Here is a 20,189-nt window from a genome sequence, read left to right on the forward strand (position 1 = left end):
TCAGTTTAGCAGTCAGATCATGAAGATAATCAATTAACATTGGATACTCAAGACTATCAAAGGCCTTAGGCCTCGGGACTCCCCAAATGTTCGCAGGGCGGCCGAACACAATCTCATATGGGCTAAGCCCTACTCGAGAGTGCACAGTCGCCCTGGTCGATAAGAGAGCCAGAGGCAACGCATCAGACCATGACAGACCAGTCGTAGCTTGTATCTTCGCAAGTTTCAGTTTCAGAGTACCATTGTACCCTTCAACCAAACCCGCTGCCTGGGGATGATTGGCGCTATGGAATTTTTGTCGAATTCCAAGGCCCTTACACACACTCAGCATCACGCTACCCACAAACTCACTTCCGTTATCTGACCACACAATCCGTGGCATTCCATACCGAGAAAAGTATTCCTTCAGTAGGACTTTCGCTGTGGACAGGGCAGTATTATCCTAAAGAGGATAGGCCTCGATCCATCTGGAGAATGCACAAACCACAACTAAAACGTACTTCAGGTTATTGCATCTCTCCATATGGATGAAGTCCAGTTGAATAACCTCAAAGGGACATGTAGGAGGAGCAAAATGGCCAGGTGGAGTGGGGGTGCCCTTACCAGGATTATGCATCAAACACACCATACAGTTCTTAACCACTCTCTCAGCACATTTAGCAATGCCATCATTTTTCCATACAGGGGACAATACCTTACATATACCTTTCGCACTAATATGTGATAAGCCGTGAGCCATAGTCACAACGGCTAGCACATACGCATCCGGTAACATCCACCTCTGACCTTCCGACAAGTCAACCCAACACCCATGCGTGTCTAATTTTCCCGTGCTTTCTTTCCACTTGGTCTTTTCAGTTTCAGTGGCCTCATTCTGAATTGCCTTCACGCTCTCAACAGTGTCTTCACACATACCAGTCTCCGTCGGCCACCTCACTGAACTCGTAACATACATTCGGGTCGCAAGATTCTTAGCTGTTTCCTTGGCAATCTCATCCGCAAATGCATTACCACGACCAACATCATCCGTAACCTTTTGATGCGCACTACATTTAATGATTGCCACCTGTTTAGGCAATGTAAGTGCATCCAAAAGGTCGTTCACGAGCTGTCCGTGTTGGATCTTCGTACCATGCGATGTCATAAATCCTCTTTCTCTCCACAATCGACCAAAGCTATGTGCAACGCCAAACGCATATTGACTATCAGTAAACACGTTCACTCGCTTTCCCTTAGACAAAACACACGCTCTTGTCAACGCAATCAATTCTGCCGCTTGCACTGAATTCTGACTCAATCTCGCAGTTTCCACAACCGTATTCAACGTCACTACAGCATACGCAGTCGTCACATCACCATTCGACAACTTAAAACATGAACCATCAACATACAAAGTGCCATCGGGGTCTATCAATGGAGTGTTTTTCAGGTCAACACGACCCTTCGTTTCTTCCTCAGTACGTAAATAGCAATCATGTGGTGGTACATCATTTGATTCCACATTAGTCGGCAACAATGTCGCCGGATTCAGCACATTACAACGCTTGATCTGTATATGACTTGCCAAAAGTGTCAACTCATAACCGGACAACCTTGCACTCGTCAGATGTTGAGTTTTTGTACGATTCAGGAGAGTGTCAACTGCGTGCGGAACCATCACTATGAGCATATTATCCATGACTAGACCTGCGGATTGTCGAATAGACACCGCAGCTGCCGCTGTCGCTCTCAAGCAACTCGGCAATGCTCTAGCTACCGGGTCTAAGGTCGAGGAAAAATATGCACATGGACGCTGCTTACCACCAAATTGTTGCGTCAAAACACTCAACGCACAACCTTCTCTCTCGTGAACGTATAGTGTAAATGGTTTACTGTAATCAGGGGTACCTAACACAGGAGCCGAACACAACGCATCACGCAGTTCAGAAAAATTTTCCTGACATGGCAAAGGAGTGGAAACATCCTTGCACATGAGAGCTATCAATGGCTTCGCTAACAGTGAAAAGTTCGGGATCCACTGTCTGCAATATGACGTGATACCTAGAAAGGCACGCACATCCCTCTGAGTTGTTGGCACAGTCATTCGAGCGATCGCTGCAATTCTTTCTGGGGTCAACCTTCTTCCCTCCTTTGACAATAAGTGACCTAGGTAGGTTACTTCTTGACAACAATATTGTAGTTTAGAAGGTGACACTTTGTGATGTAAGTCACATAGATGCTGTAACAGTGATACTGTAGCAGTTTTGCAAATCTGTTCAGTGTCAGCAGCTACCAACAGATCATCAACGTACTGAATCAAGGCCGCACCAGTCGGTAACACAAACGCATCAAGTTGACTCTTGAGAGCTTGGCTGTAGATCGATGGACTCTCACAGTAGCCCTGAGGTGCGCGTTTAAACCTGAAGCTGCGACCACCTAATGAGAACCCAAATAGATCTCTGCTTTCCTCAGCAATCGGAATGCTAAAGAAAGCATTCTTCAGATCGATTACCGAGAACCATGATGCAGAAGCTGGAATCAGAGTCAGCAAAGCTGTAATGTCAGGCACCACGGGAAACTGCGGAATCACAATTTTATTGACCTCTCTTAAATCAATAACAAAACGATACACGGGAGGTTTGGATGGATCAGTTCATTTCAAAATAGGCAACACAGGACTATTACACACATTACCCCGAGTTTCTTCGATAACATCTTTATCGATCAAATCGTAAATGATCGCCAATAGCGCTCGTGCACCATCAAGAGAGATACGATACTGGGGAATGCGTGGTAAGCGCACATTTGATTTCAATTGAACAACATAAGGTGGTATATCCAACAGGCCCACGTCATTGGGACCTGTCGCCCACAAAGACTCAGGAAGCGAACTCAATTCCGGTGGGAGTTTATCAGTCGACAAATACATAGGAGAGATCACTCTCTGACCCAACGTAAGCTCCACTCCCGCAGGAGAACAGTACAAAGTCGCATGTAACCGCTTCAACAAATCCAGGCCCAAAAGATTCTCACCACAACCAGTAGTCAAAATCAACGGAGCTTCTAACTCACGAGACCCAATTGTAAGGGGCAAAGGGCTTGAAACCGGATTGCTAACGGGGGCGCCAGAGAATCCAACGGAAACATTCGTTAAGCCAGACAAAGGCGCGCCAGGGAGTTTCGAATACATGATGGAACTTTTCGCTGCACCAGTGTCCAACAGAAAAGGTTCAACTACGCCCAATGTGGCAACTGCGACATAAGGCCCTCTCTGATCAACCGGAACTGATACTACTCCCTCTCTTTGTCTATGGCTGTCCTAATAATTACCGTCAGCATCGACATCATGCTCGACATAATAGTCATCCACATGATACTGTGCAGATGTACCAAATGATGAATCGCGCCGATCAAAGCAATTTTGCGAATCCGATGAAGTAACAAAACGCTCATTCTGATTCTGAGTAACACCGCGACCTCTACCACGTGACGCTTGTTGAGGACCACTACGACCTCCTCGAGCCGAAACCCCATTGTTTCGGTCACGCAAAACTGGACAATTAAACTTCAGATGGCCCTCACCCCTACAATATGCGCATTGATTATACCCCAGCATAGGTCGTGGTGTAGAGGAGTCAGTACGCGACTGCGACCTAGAAAACTGTGTTTGTAATCGATTTTGCTGTTGCGAGACATTTTGATTCGAGCGCGGAGGATACGCTTGCTGTAATAAGACCTTAGTTTTAAGATCCTTCGTTTTCCTATCTGCACGTTCGCTTTCTTCTTTCTCTCTATTTTCGTAGTATTGGGCCGTGGCTAATATTTGAGCAGTGGTAGAAACGGCCCACGAACTTTCAGAATTCTTTAATTTGTTGCTTAGTTCAGGCAACAAATTCGATACGAATTTATCGACAAACAATCGCTGACCTCCCTCAGTGCTCATATCCTGACCACTGTGATCGATGAATGCCTCCTCAAATCTCGTAAAGAAATCGGAGACACTCTCGCCCTTCTTTTGTTTGCACGCAGACAATTTGTCCCAGTTAACCCTTATTGCTGGCATAAGCGTCTTCATAAGTGTGATTATCCTCTGGGGCAGATTCTCAATGATCTGTTCAGGTTTAGACCCACCAACTTGTCGTCCATCGGCCGCCGCAAGAGCAGCCCAATCACCGCCTAACTCAGCTGCGTGATTCTTTTGACGGATTTTCGCCCAAATTGGTTGAGGTACTACATTACCGAACAACATGTCGGCGAGATTCATAACAGTAGCATCCACTAGTTGGGATAATTCCTTATAATAACCCGTCGGATTTTTGCGGGGGTCAGGCAAAGTTTGCTTCACCTGCAGAACTTCCGATCGCTTCCAAGGGAGGTGTATCCAAACTCTCTGAAAGTGTGGCAAAATAACAGGATTAGCAGCAGGATCACCTGGCATCCAAACTGGGGGAACTTCCCGCATAGGATACTGACCAGGTTGTCCCACCCGCTCCTCAGTTTCGTCCTTAAACAAAGCTCGAGGTTGTACCGTAGATAGAAAAGATAACAAACGCTCTAAAGCACGTCGAACATTACCACCCACAATCATACCATTCGAAAACTGATTCTGAAGGTCAGTCATCTCGGGCGGTACATCATCTACCGCATCAGTGTCCCACTCGTCTCTCAAAGATTTACACATTTCCTCGAACACGAATCTTTGTGTGGGCTCATTAAACTGAGAAAACGTTTCAAAAACTATACGCGAAGTGTACTTCGCAGGATGCCTAATCCATTTACGCGCCATTTTCACTAACGACTCACTTTCTCTACCATCAGGAATTTGACTGCGCCTCTGAGAAACATCAGAAAGATCGGACCCGAGTATCTATCCAAAAAGTGGAGAATAGAGATTAGCGACAGCATGAAATATACAACTACGAACAGAAGGGGAAGAAGAGGGAAGTACAGGAGCAACAACATTAGGAGTAAACGTTGAAGTAGTTGCAGTGGTCGTGATAGCAGGAGTAGTAGTAACAATAGGCTGAGGAGGTACCGACAAAGGAGCAGTAGGAAGAAGAGCGGGTAAAGGAGGAGGAACAATTTGCGGCACAAGGGGATTCGGAAGAACAGGAAGAACGACGGGCTGACCAGCAGCCGCCAGAACAACAGGCTGAGGACCAACAGGGATCACAGGAACCATAGTATCCTGTGCATAGGGAGGTGGTGACTTCAATAGATAAGACAATAAAGGATCCTCTACCGCTTCTTCTCCTGTCTTATCAGAACCAGACGGTAGAACCGGATAACATTTATCCACCGCCATATGATGCAGTCTAGTAAAAACTTCCTGTTCCTTCTCGTCTTGGTCCCGCTGATACTGTTCTGCATGTCGCATTACCGTAATAACACCTTCTCTCTTATTTTTCTTAATCTGTTTGATTTCTTTCTGCTTGGCCTCTTTACGCCATAACCGAAAGGAATCCAACATGGCTGGCCTAGCTTTCTTTTTAAACAATTTAGCTTCAAGATTATCTAATATTGTAGTTTCGAAACTACCATGTGGTGGCCAACTAAGAACACCATCATTTTTAGTGTAACGAATCCAATATTCATTATATACGATAGGACCTACACCATGGCGACTATAGAGCTCATAAATTGGAGTTCCAACCGGAGGTATCGGACATGAATCCTCCAGCCGGGAATCCGTGCTGCAACATTTAAGGAAACCAAACAAAGTACTACGGCCAGACATCGTGCACACTAACCGAGTTTCCAAACTTCAAGGGCTATCGAATTACGATGTCCTCGCAAAAAAAATGCAAGACCCTCGGTTTTTGGCAATTGCAATTGTCAAATAAAACCCCAACAACCAAGAATCAACAACTAAGAACCACAAATGCAATGGAACCATGCAAACAACCAAGTTCACAAAAATACAAAGTAACCGTCCCAAAAAGGAACTACAAAACCAGGGACTCTGGGAGCGACCCGCAAATACTTAACTGAAAGAGCAATGGCGTCACCAGGAAGGCCCGTCTATCGTCTCGCCGTACAAAGGACTACGCCAGGCACCAAAACAGGTCGACAGTCAGGGCATCAGTCCGTCGCAGCCGTCAGGAGGCGGGAATCTTCGCGGGAAAAGTCTTCGGACCACTTATTTCGACAAATGGATCGATGAAGCGGGGTGCACCTCCCCTCGGAGATTTCACACGAAGTTCCTCACGATCGTCGGGCTTTGGACCGGTACCGCTGATGTCGCCCTACGTTGGGCGCCAACTGAAGGACTGGGCTATTCTAAGGCCCAGCGGTGCCAGGGGACAACACCTGAAACCTTCGTGGGTTACCTGTTCCGGCGTACAAAACACAGAGACACGGGACACTTCCTGCGGCGTCAAAGATCAGCATTTATTACTGCAGGGATACAGAAGTCGCAAGAAGTACACAACGTGTAGGTTCTGGGAGACTGCTTCAAATTGCAAAAGTGTATCGCTCCTTTTATACACATTTTCGTCATTGAACAACATGGCAAACAAAAGGTTACAACTCAGTTCCCACAGTAAACTTCAAATGGGTCGCATTCATGTTTTCAGAAACCCGGAGCATGATTACAGCAACATCGCCGGTTCCCAACTGTAAAAGCACATTATCCCCACATTAAGCACATTCCATTCTGACTGTAAACGAGTTAGGAGAAGGGACAGAAACAGATGCAGGGGAAAAACAAAGACGCACAATAGATTGAAGAAGAGTGTAGAGAGCAATATCGGAAACTTGATTGCAGGATCAAAGGACTCGTGCCTAATGCATGCACGACTGAAACAACAGACTAACACCGCAAGATGAGCCTCGAGCGGAGCCATCCGCCCTTGCCGTGTCATCCCCCTCACCATAAAGACACCTTCAAAGGAACACGTGTCCTCCGCGAAGGCTTGGGAATCCCAGGGTCACGAAGCGGACAGTGTCCGTTCGCTGACTACTTGAGGGCAAGAGACAAAATGGATGCCGTATCTAAAATGGAACCCGAAGGTTCAGATGGACACACCCACGAATGAGACGAACCATACATAGTAGCGTAGCGAAAACGCATACACACACTAAACTCGTCATTTGCGGTTCGTAGATACCAAACTCATCCATATTCGAGCAACCCCGAAAATGCCATTACGAGCCTCACGGAACCTCAATGTGAGATTAATAAACTTGTTATTTAATATTCCAGCTTCAGTGCCAATTTCTTCTCTGGTGGTTTAAGGACCCGTGGAGAGATAGGGTGAACCCTGCACCGGTGGGCCCTTAAAAAGGCTCATTTCCACAACAAGTGCGAGTCAGTCCTGTAAAGAGCAACAAACCTTCTCACCGGGTGCCTGCTACCTGAAAGAAATGTAAATGTGTGCATTTGGTTAATCAGTAAATCTTAAGGCTACCTGGGAGAAGCTATATAACTTTAATTGTTGGACTAACTTGAAGCTTCATGTTGACCAAGATGTATTCTTTTTGAGAGGTAATGTACGGGTGTTAAGCAGCTGAGTTCTGGGTTGAGTCCTGAATAGAAACATAAAAAAGGTTTGCCATAGATGAAGTCTCACTGTGTCTTACTAAAAAATATACATGTTGGGAGCACTTATGTTAACGAATACTAAACGTTTTTGCACAATTTGCGGCAGCCTATCTTATACTGTGTAGTACAGTTTTAAAATAATGAGTTGCATTTTTGGTTGGGACTTCGTAGCACTATAAATAGCACTATAAATACATGATACTACTTCCAACTGCAGCAAGCAGGATTAATTTCTGAGACTGTCTGGTTAAACACACAGGCATCTGCAGTGATAGCATTACAAATCTTAGGTTTCATAAGGTAATAGAGTGCATTTCTCAAAGATTGCATTAACTTTTTTCAATTTATGGTATGTTTTATTTTATATATATTTGCTTTAAGGTGAAAGGTCAACAAAATATATGCAGAATATTTTGTTGTGGCCTCATCTGTGGCCTTGTTCCCATACACATTGTCCTTGCCCCATTGCACTCAGTATCACAGATCACATATCATTTTTTAGGTCGAGCCTGGGCAGCGCATGTGCTGCTCTGCGAGCCATGGTGTATTGGAGTATGAAATAGAAGCCCCGCAATCTCTCTGCCCATATTTGTCATTGGCTTGTGACAGTGCCCTTCCTAAATAGTGGCTTCTGATTCATTAATAGGTTTGTTAGTCCCTCCTTTGTACTGCCTTGTCTTCATCCGTAACCTCCCATGAGGACTGGCCCTTTTACTTCTGTTGTTACACCGCAAGTCTTTTTCAGTTTGTTTCTCCTACTGCAGGCATGACATGCTTTCCTGCAACATTCAGTGCGCTATGCGCGCTTTCACTTTCTAAGCACCTGGGGACAATGGCAGCCGCTTCTTTGAATTGGTCTCGCATTTACAAGAATTTAAGCTATTGGCATTGTACATGACAATGCCTTTTATTTATTTGTTAATTATCAAATAAAAGGCATTGTCATTTACAATGCCAATAGCTTACACTCTCACAAATGCGAGAACTATTGCATTGCAAATGCTTGTCTACACACTTCAACTACTGTGTCCTACATGCATTTCAAAAGCAGACCCAAGTCTTGCTCAGCCAACCGCATCTGAGCCTCACCAAAGAAGCCAGCTATGCAACCTCGGACAGGGCCTTGAGTGATGACCAACCCACTGTATGGCGCTGAAGTTTGGGTTTACACTGACACCTCGAGGCTCCGAATAAAGAGATTACTTGAGTGACAATGAATTTGGATCGCGCCTTGGAGATCCCTTGGTTGAGGTTTGTACTTGACTGGTGCAACAAATTGGGTTTGATCAGAATGTGGGATTCGCCTGAATCACTTTGTAGGGTGGATAAGCAAATTTTAAAATCAACCCATTGGTCCCTAGTATGGCAAGAGACTACTAGAGGCTCTCTGGGCACCCTTACCAAGCAATTATTGGTACTTAAATCTATTCCAGCTTTTGAAAACTTTATGGGCCTAATTACGCCACCACTGGCCAAGAGCTTGTTTATCAGATTTAGAAAAGGTTGTTTGCCACTTTGATCGTTCAGCAAAAATTGGAACAATAACTCTTTGCCCGATTCATGCCCAGTTTGTGGCATGAATCCTGAGACCTTGGGTCATGTGATGTTTGAATATCGTGGTGCGCACAGACAATGGTTGCGCCTGATCTGTTTGTCCTTGGGGGTACTACATTTCACAGTGGCGAAAAGAATATTAATAACTGATACATCTGGCCCGGCATTTATTCTGTGAGCCGGTTCTTGTTTAACACCTTGATTAAGCGGGAGAAGTTTTTGAAAGTATTTGTAAATTCTAGATAGGTAGTCTCCGTGCATGGTTTGTTTTGAGGAACCAATTTAAAGTATTTATGCATCATGTATACATGTTTTCTAGTTATTACTTATTGGCTATTTTGCTCTAAAAACGCTTTTCTGAACATGTTACTTTTTAATACATAACAAATTTTATCCATTGGGAACTGGAGAGGAATTTACAATTTTTTGCAGAAATATGATTATAATTTGAGGGATTATTTTGAAAGTTCGAGAGAAACATTGGTAATAAAATCATATTGTGTGTGGTTGCTGGGGCCAAGTTTTATGATTGCATTTTATTCATTATATTTATATACCAGGGTCCTGACTGAAGCAAAATTTGTGATATGTAATATATGGACGTTTTGTTCCTTTGATGGTTTGAAACCGAATATAGTATCCTGATGATGACAGCCCCGTCTAGCCTGACAAGGCTAGGTGTGTGTGCTGGGGTTTAGCAAAAAAACATCCTTCGAGGTGATTGTTTTCAAGCTGAGTACCCGCTCTGCCCCCAGTTCTCCCTCACTGCATCCTACCCTTTAGCTGATGTCCCTCAGGTAACTGCCTCTGTTAGAGAAAGTCTCGATGAGAGGTCTGGCTGTAGATAGTGTGAAGCAGCCTTGTTTATTCTCACGCGGCGACCCTTCTTAGTATTTATTGCACACTGTTCCATGATTTCTAAACTGTGCTTTAAATGGAAATATAGAAATACCAGTACTTCCCCACTAAATGCAATGCAGCAGTCTGAGAGGACAGGTACTCTCTCTTTCAAAGTAAAGAACTGAAGGTACTCCATACCGGACAGCCCCTGCCCATTTAAAACACTGTTTCTAGCTCTCACTGGCTACCTGTATCGTGTGCAGATCTGTGGGTTCAACTTCAGTCGCCGCTGTCTGGACCCAAGAGACCTTTACAGTGGATATCGCTAACCGGTGCTTCCTGGCGTCGCTCCTGCCGTACCCTGGATATCTAAAATCTAAACAGCATTTACTATAGCTGCACTTCATTGGCAAACAGTATTACATGCATACCTACTGTCACATGGTACCAATTTTCGGCCACAACAGGAGTGAGCGGGCGATTATATAGAGCATCTGCCATCAGCGGCAGCTGGTGACATTTAAAAGTGATGGGGTGTAAAAGTTGGGTTTGACTTTTATGTAGCGAGCGATGCGAGCAAGCTTAATGGGCAAACGTGGGGTCCAGGGTGGGTCATCCTTCCGAGTAAAAAAATTGAAAAGGATTAGCAAATGGTGCATTTTAAACCAAATGAATTTAGTGATAAAGCAAGGCTTATAAAACCGTGGGAATGTAGTCTTGAAATATTAAACACATAAAAAACTGCCCCATATCTTACTGCAGTAATATGTTCAACAGTTAATGTAATGTGCAAATTGAACAGCTTCCCAACTTCAGCCCTTTAAAGTGCGTGCTTGCTCAGTGTCTTGCACTACATATGTGTGAAAAGCTGGCCTGGTATATGGTGTACACTTATGTAAGTGGGCACCTTGCACCAATCCAGACAACCCTTATGGTGATTTTAGTGGTCTTAGACAACCTTAGAAAGCTCTCTAAGTGGTAGCTATGGAGAGCAGGCTTCAGGCTTAGTCCAGAAGGAGTGTAAAACAGCTTTTTGTCTTATAGGTATAGATTAAGTGAAAAAGAACAACACAGTGTATTTATAAATATATGTATTTATTATAAGACACTCACTAACGCATACGGATATCTCCTAGACGGAATATACACAATACACACAATACTTTTCAATTGAATCCGGTAAGTAGCATAATACACAGTGGTCACTAGGGAGAGACGAACCATATACTAAAATAGTGGTATGCGAACCATGACTCAAGTCAAGACTATACCTAGAAGACGTAGAAGTGCCAGGGACCCAACAAACCACCCAAGGTTAGTAACCAGGAGCTCCACAGAGGCCGTCTGCAGAGTGGGAACACGACCGTGGGATCAATGCAAGTCAAAGGGTAAGTCGCGGTTGCAATTTTAAAGAAGAAGGACCCTTCCCAGTGGACCCTGAAGAAACCCCATGGAAGACAGAAGTTTGGAGACACCCCCCCCCCCTCCCCCGTGGATACCCTAGGAAACAGGATACCTACACCAGGGAAGCCAAGTGCATAGGTGTGAAGTGGCGTCGGAAACTGCCGTCAAACCCAAAGGAGGACTTCAGGAAGATGGCACTGCTGGGGAAGGTGAAAGTGTCCGGTGGAACCCAAAGGTGGATTCAAGTTGAGAAGTACCTGCAAGCAGAGGGGACAGAGTCTATGCCACTCAGGAATGACCAGGAGGCACGGAAGACGACTGCCCACCGATGTCAAGTGCTGCAGGAGAGATGATGGTGACCTTGGAGCTGCAGCTGTGAGGACCAGGAGACGCTGTGGAAGACCAGGAGCTGTTCACGAGTTGTCCCACGTCGGATGCCGAGAGTTGAGGAGTCGGTGTCCGTCGGGAGAACCAACAAGCCTTAGCAACTGCAAACAACCTGGAAAGTGAAGAGGGTGCAGTGTCGGGACCAGCAAGGTCTAGATGACTCACCACAAGCAGGGAGTCAGGGAAGGCCCCGAGCAATCAGGGTAGCAAAATAATTCAAAGATGACCCTCAAGAGGACCCACAGGCCGGAGGCACTGGAGTTGCAAGAGGACCACGAGCAGATCACCAATGATGCAGGCCCATGGTGCAAGTGATGTGGTGAGGACGAAGATCTTGGTCACAGGAGATGCTTGAGGTTGGGGCTACTTGGGACCCGAAGATCTTGGTGGAAGGAAGCCAACAAGCCTTTGCAACTACAAGTAAATGCTGTGCACAGGGGTTCGGTTCCTGCAGCTCCGACAAGGGATACTGGCCTCAAACTTGGTAAGAGGACAGGGCAGACCTCGAGGCATGTGAAGAACCACCACCTGTGTTGCTGAGCCTTTCGGAGTCCATGGGAGCCCAGGATCAGCAGACCAGTCAGCTTAGTTGCAGTGCCTGCATATGTAAGGAAGTGACTCCTGCAGTTCAAGGGGGATTCCTTCAGGTGTCTTGGATGTCCACAGGCCTTGGAAGGTTCCTGTATGGTGCACAGGCATGGACGTTGCAGAAGACGAGCATGGTGACGTGATCAGGAGCAGAAGGACTCTTCCCAGTTGCAGCTTTGATGCCCAGAGCGATGTCCAGAGTGCCCAGACGGTTGAAGAAGTGGTGTCTGAAATTAATCTTGTCCCACGATGAATCTAGGGACCCACCCTTAGGTAAGTCCTTAAGTACCCTAGGGAAAGGGTTGGGACGATTCAGGCTTCCCTCCCAGAGGAGGGGGTCAGACAGTGGGGAGAATACTCTCATGTCCTTTTTACAGTTTTGCGCCAGAGTGGGAGCCAACGGCTCCCTGAGCTGGTTTAAACTGGACTATGCAAGGAGGGCACTAAGTGTGCCCTTCAAGCAGACTTAGGGGCGCTAGCAAGCGCTCACCCCCAACCCCAATACAATAAACCCTGTCTGGGAGGTGGTCACACCTCCCTGTGACAGGATACCTATTGTTCTGCATTCCCCTGCTTGAGCTTGGCTCAGCAGCTGGAGGCCAGAATCGTGTCTCTGGTCGGCAGCAGCCATGTTGTGCTGTCTGGGTCTAGAAGACTGGTACCGGGATCACTAAGGGCCTCCCGGAGGAGCTCTACAGTGCATGGAACATGTTTGATATCAAACATGATTGGATTCGTTCTAGCCAGTTTCGATGTGGTCCTCGCGTAATGATACAATGCCCCTCTATGTGTTATATGGCTGTCTCACTTCCAACCCAGGAGAATGAACTCCATAGGTTGTAGGGGTGTCCTGCTCATGCAGGGGCACCCTCACACTTAGAACCGAGCACCCTGCCTTCAGGATTGAAAGGCCTGCTCTAGGGGTGACTTATAGGTTTCAAGTGCAGTGACCTTAGAGATAGAAAAACCTAAATCTTTCATAAGTGGTGCTAGCACCAGCTTACACAGGCTGCAATGGCATGCCTGTAGTTACAAATTGAGTGGTCTCCCATGGGGTGGCATAATACATGATTCAGCCCATGGTGGACCCCTGGTGTACCTATGCCCTGGGGACCTTAGTACCATATACTAGGGACTGATGAGAGTATACCACTGTCCAATCTGAGATGTACCCAAGTACTTACCATTCCAATTTAGGGGAGAAAGCACAGACACTGGGGTCCTGATTAGCAGGATCCCAGTCAGACTAGTCAGAAAGAGCATTACATCAAGCAAAAAGTGGGGGTAACCGTAAAAGCAGATCCTACTTTCTTACAGTGTGGCATCATCTTTGGAAGGAAATGCCCTAACCAGGCTTCAGGAAGCAACCACAGCTGATAAGTGCAATCAGTCATATAGAAATATGTGCAGACAGGTCTTTAAGTGCGATGAAAAAAGTGGGGGCTCTCTAAAAGGGAACATGTAAAATACATTTCTGTGATTCCCATAGTGTGCCACCTAACTGGTATTTTGGTTTCTCTCTAAGATGTAATTGTATCCAGATATATAACACAACTGACATAACGGCTAAAGCCTGACAGTACGATTGGCTTTGTCAATGGTTGTTAGCTGTTTAAGATAAATTAGTAACAACAATGATTTATTGTAAATAATTAACATTGGAAATGTTTCAATTCGGAAATTGTGAGTCTGTGAACTAAATGGTTCTGAGGCATGTGGAAGGAGTTTTGGACTTCAGTTATGTGCAGTTTGTTATATACGTATGCACTTTTTCTTTGCAAACCTCGTACATCTACACATCTCCAACTGCCTCTTTCCTCTTCAGCACCCTCTTTTCACTCTTCCCCTAATGCACTTCCTCACATCTCCCTCACTTCAGCACTTCCAAACATATCTTACACTCGCTCACATTTTAGCAATTTATTTCCTTTTGCTTTTCCCGTGTAAATATTTTGACATCCGTGTACCCCCTTCACACACACTTACACAGAATTTCAATTGCCACTGGAATAAATGAACATTGTTCTGTGTGCTCTGCAGAGACACCAACCCACTGACAGGCACTTTGATTTGGCTTCACCCTCGGAGCTCTTAACCAAAAACCCCCATAAAAACCTGGCAAGGCTTAAATTAAACACTATGCAAGAGAAATAAGATGCACAGGAAAAATTACAGAAACGCAACATGATGAAATAGCTAACACTCTTGAGAAATGCAAGATTGAGTAAAACGTAAAAAAAGAGAGGAACTAAATCACTGGCACGCATTGCCTTAACATTTTTAACATTCACTGTTCGTAAATCAATCCTTGTTTTTGGCACGAAGATAGGGCCAGCTTTATCGCTTTTCAGCATGTAACTGTCTTTACCATAAACACATATTTCTCCCTTTACGCTTGACTTGGATATATGGATCAGCTGCGAAAGGGAGCAAAAACCATGCTTGTCTTTTGGAACAATATTAAAGGGGGAACAAATACAGCAGTTCTATTTCTAAAGGGGCCTGCAATGTGCAGTGAGTGCCTGGAATGTCGCAGTGGGGGAGGTTGGCTTGACCAGGGGGTCTCGGCACAATATACATAACACAAGATTAGCATTTAATGCTTCCCATTACCGTGGACAAGGCACCAAAACACATTTGCTCGCACCCGCTCCTTCATGTGACGAATGGAATAGGTGGGATCTATGCCTGTTAATGACGGACTGCGGCCCTCACTCAGGGATGGAGACTCAGATGCCCAAATCAGTGACGCTTATAGTGTCACTGGCCTACAGTGAATATCACCATAGACCACCATGGCAAAGAAGGGCTTTAGAAAGATAAACCCTGTGTCGTGCATCACAGTGCAGAAAGTTGATTTACTGCCTGGTTTCTGTCTCATGATTCAGAGTGAGGTGAGGCAGGGTGGGGCAGGCAGCCTGGGACAGAGAGCCCAGATTTAAATACATTGATTTGTTTAGGGATACGATTGTTTTTCTAAATAAAAATCGATTACCCCAGAGCACTAATAAAGAAACTGCCCATACCTGCCATGTCCACCTGTGTCCAGTGCATGCCGTGGCCTGCTCTTCTGTCACACCAGGGTGCCCTCTAACCAGAGCTACTCAAGCAGGCACAAACATTAATTAATGTAATCTGCTTGAGTCATAACCCTCACTCCTCTTCCCGCCGTGACACACTAAGAGCATCCACCAAAGAAAACATAAGAACACTACTCTAGGCATTCACTTATGACAGCATATCAGTTTGAACCGGGGGGCGTAACACAAGCCTCTGCTGCCCCTGTGGTGCAGAGGGGAGCCCAACCCTTCAAGGGGCCCCCAAACCTTCAGTGGGCGCGCATTCAGCCCAAGGCCAACGTACATCTGTGAAATGTGGGTGACTCCGGGGCCTCTTATCACATTCAACAAGAGTGTCCAATAATTTTGCGTGATGTCACTGTTCCCACATAGGCAACGTTTACGTGGAAAACAATAAACAACCTTCATATCAAGCACTGCCCCACGGTATAGCATACTGCCTGTCCACTAATGTGCTTTGTCAAAAGTATGAAACGCACATAATAAAAAATGTAATTGGCAAAATGTCCTGGTATCCCTAACTAAAATTTAGGTCTCACGCTGACCTCTTTCTTCTTCCCTCTTGTCTGCTCTCCGGTTGTGTACTATTCCTCTCTAATCATTTCGCTCCCTCCTCACCCCCTGCTGGCCAGGTGCCAATCCACCGCACAGTACAGCTCTGCCCAGTTAGATTTGAGTACTTTGGTTTGGTTTAGTGGTTTGAACATTGGCCCTCACTACCTATTAAAAGAAGCATTAGCAAAGGTAATAGGTCTCGCCTATGCAAGAGCTATGGGCTTTGCCAATGTGTTTTAGGCATGTTGAGCATCAGCATGGCTTCTGTTGAGCATAGCTAAAAGTTAGTGGCATAGAGGAGAGCAGTGTGGAGTGTCGTAGAGTGGAATGGTGTGTCATAGAGTGGAGTGGCATAGAGTGTCAGGTATTTGAGTGGCATAGAGTGCAGTGGAGTAGAGTAGAGTGGACTGGTGTAGAGTGCATTGGTGTAGAGTGCTGCAAAGTATAGTAGTGTAGAGTATAGTGGTGTAGTGCAGCGGCATAGAATTCAGTGGCATAAGATGCAATGTCTTAGACTGTAGTGGCATAGATTAGAGTGATGCAATAAAGAGCGGCATACAAAGCAGCTTTGTAGAATGCAGTGGCGTAGATTAGAGTGGTGCATAGTAGCGTGCAGTGGCACAGAGTGTAGTGGTGCAAAGTAGAGTGGCGTAGAGTGCAGTGGTGTAGAGTGGCATAGAGTGCAGAGTAGACTGCAGTGGTGTAGAGTAGAGCAGAGCAGAGTATAGTGCTGTAGAGTGCAGTGGCGTAGAGTGCAGTAGTACAGAGTAAAGTGGCGGAGAGTGAAGCGTTGCAGAGCAGAGTGTTGTAGAGAGTGTGGTGTAGAGTGCAGTGGTTTAGAGTTGAGTTGAGTGCAGTGGCATGGGTAGATTGTTTCAGAGTAGAGTGAAGTAGTAGAGTAGTGCAGGGTAGAGTGCAGTGGCATAGAGTAGTTTAGAGTAATGGCGTAGAGTGCAATGACAGAGTGCAGTGTTTATTAGAGTGGTGTATAGTATATTGGCTTAGAGTGGAGTGGTACAGAGTAGAGTATATTGGTGCAGAGTGCATGGCATAGAATGTGGTTTTGCAGAGTGGCATGGGGGGGCCTAGACTGGAGTGGTGTGGTGCAGAGTGCATTGAGAGTAGAGTAGCGAGGCCTAGAGTGTAGTTGCATAGAGTGGAGTGGTACAGAGTGGAATATGGTGCAGTGACTTGGTGTAAAGGGAAATGGTGCAGAGTGAAGTGCAGTTGAGTAGAGTTCAGTGGCGTAGAGTTGAGTATGCATGGTGTAGTACCCTGCTATTACAGACAACACATTTTCACTTGAAATGACCATTACATTTGCACAGGCGTACAGTTTTAATAATAAAACTATATAGTGCACAAACAATAATGTGTGTAATGGCATCACCTAGTATATTCATTTGATTTAATAATAATAAAGTATTTGTTTCCAACACTCTTCAGCATTAACAAAGAATGTGCTTCATTTGTGCTATGATAATTCTGATATATTCTGAATTACTTTCACAGTTCATTTAAATGTTGTTGTGTTCAAGAAAAAACCTTTCTCTATCCCCAGTATCCAGCAGGATTGTCACATTAATCCTCTCACTCTGAAGTTGGAGAAAGAAAAGTAAACACCAAACTACCTCAGAAGACAGTACCTGCCATTTGACCTCTCTCTCACAATGAACAGCAAATATGACAAGATGAGAACAAGATTAAGAAACCTGTTTACAGAAAGGAGCACTCATAGAAGAATACAAGGAGAGGGAGTGTGAAAAGGTTTTGCTCCTTAGGAGGGATGAACTGAACCTGGACAGCCTAAAACAAATAAAACCAGCAAATAGAAAGCCCGAAAATGTGAGTTACAAACCACAAAGTCAATGGTAAGCAATAGACAGAATCCATTCCCAGGGAAGATTTGTGAACATCCCCAAGATGTCTTTAGCAAACCAGACAGCTGTGCCATCTGGTAGGCTTCGACCTAGAAAAAGGAGCGATATGAACTAAAGAAGTCCTTTCTCTTTAATAAAATCTCAGCATCTATAGAAAAACCCAGCGAAGTCTTTAAAACAGTTCAGACTTTTTTACTACACTCTGCTCTACGTGTTGAGACTGCTGTTTAGCTAGAGCAAGCTGAATAGTTAAATCTTTTTTGTTAAAATAAATTGGTACATCCAAAATTACATATTTCCCAATACAGCGAGTCATCTTGTAGATAAGACCCTGACTCCTCTGCCTTTTCAGCTGTCTGGCACCTCTTTGACTGAATGCCTGGAGCCCCTGTAGGATTTGGAACCTACATTCAGATGGGAAGGCTCATGTATGTATGTACTGATACTTATATAGCAGAAACCTAGCTAGAAAGTAACTAAGTATGCACTGCACATTACTTAGGGGGGGGGGGGAGTTTATCTACAAAATTGTGTATTTTAAGTGGGGATTATACAAATAAAATCCATACATTTGTTTTGACACAGGTTCAGGAAGAGTAAGTGATGTGCCCAGGATCGCACCATGTCAAATCTAGCACCAAGGCTGGGTTTTGAACTTTCGTCCCCAGGTATCAAAATCAGTAGCACTAGCCGCTAAGCCATATCGCCTGCTTTTTGCTAGAAAGAAAACGGCTATCTGTTATAAAACATACTTATCAATAAATCATGAAAAAGCTGTATTGTGGGCTCATACTAATACTCAAAAGGAACACAGACAAACTAAACTTTAGAACAACACATGTTGGCTTGTACTCATGACACACAAGTGTAGTGCTCAATATATATTTATCTAAGAAGCAATAATCTGAAAATTATACTAGCAGTATGTGTTACATAATAAATGAGAATACTTGGAGGAGGAATTGTGATGCACAGCAAAAGAGATTACTTGATAGAGAAATTAATTACCCCCGGTGACCATTACCATACGTGAAACGAGGAGTCTCTTTGGTAGACAGTTACCATGTGAAGTTCCTTAACTAGGCACATAGCTTCAGGGATGTAATAGTGAAGTATTTTACTTTTGTGGCAGTAGCTTTATAGAGTTTGAAATTATATTGAAGTGTCATTTTGACATTGTGGTTGTCTTTCCAAAGATCTTTTGTTCAGTTTGAAAGACTGTTGCTGCTAAGCTGTAATCATCAAATTGTTACTTAAGTTAGAGGTTAATTGAGTTTGGATGGTTATAATATCCAATTTCTTCCATGCTCTAACAGTTGTTTGTGGTGTAGACTTCATTGGAGGAGAAGAGCTGTCACGATAGAGCTAGCTATAACTAGATCTGTCCATTTAATGTGATATTGTTCGGTCACTGTGATGAGGTTTAGAGCAAATTCTGCATCAAGTGGGTAGGACTGGAGATCACCTGTGCTAGATTCCACGATTCCTGGCTGCAGGCAGGTACTTGGTTATTGATAATTCGGGTTTGCCAAACCACGTATTGAAGTCTCCAAGTATTCATTAGTCGTGCTGTTTTAAAGTGATGTCTGAGACAGACCAGAAACATGTCAGCAAATGCAGGATTGGATGGTGGAGGTTCACAGATGAAGAGAAATGAAGCATGGGGAGGGGAACACTGGAAGAGCAAAGACTGGCATTCTGGAACAGTATCATCTATGATCGACCTTGTAGGTAGAGTTTTGGTTGGTGAATGGAAGGCATTCTCACTAGACGTTTGTAGCCTGTAAGGACGAATTCATGTAGAGTTGATGCATTATTATCACTTAGAACAGGTTTCAGTAATAAGGAGCATCTTGGAAGTAGAGTCTGAGATAAGATCATAGATGTTCAATAATTCTTGTTCGCTGATTTTCAATTTAGGAGACAGGGAAGTCAGCGAGTGGGAGGGAGTTAGTAGGTAGTTGGAAGGAGATGGGAGTTGGACTGGGGGGTCATTCTTGAAGTCAAGCTGGGGCATTACAGGGCTGATCAGAAGAAGAGAAGGAGTAGAGGAGTGAAGCAAGAGGTAGAAGTACATGTGTTGGAGGGGGATTGAGAATGCGGAAGCAAGCACCGGAGGGTGCTAAATCGTGAAATAAATGGAGACGAGGAGAAAGAGAGGATTAGTGTAGAAGGGAAACATAGCCGAGGTGCACACGAGGTTGGAAAAGACAGGGCAGGCTGTATAAGAGGGTGGGCGGGTGACTTGAGAAGGGTGAACGTTTGAGGGGGAAAGAAGATTCACTGGTATAAGCATAAAGAAAGCTACAAGCATGGAAGCGGGGTTGAGGTAAGGAGGAAGTAGGTGAGGCTAGAGAGGGGTTAAAAGGATGAAGGTGA

This window comes from Triturus cristatus, chromosome 10, assembly GCF_964204655.1.
Source record: "Triturus cristatus chromosome 10, aTriCri1.1, whole genome shotgun sequence".
Lineage (NCBI taxonomy): Eukaryota > Metazoa > Chordata > Amphibia > Caudata > Salamandridae > Triturus > Triturus cristatus.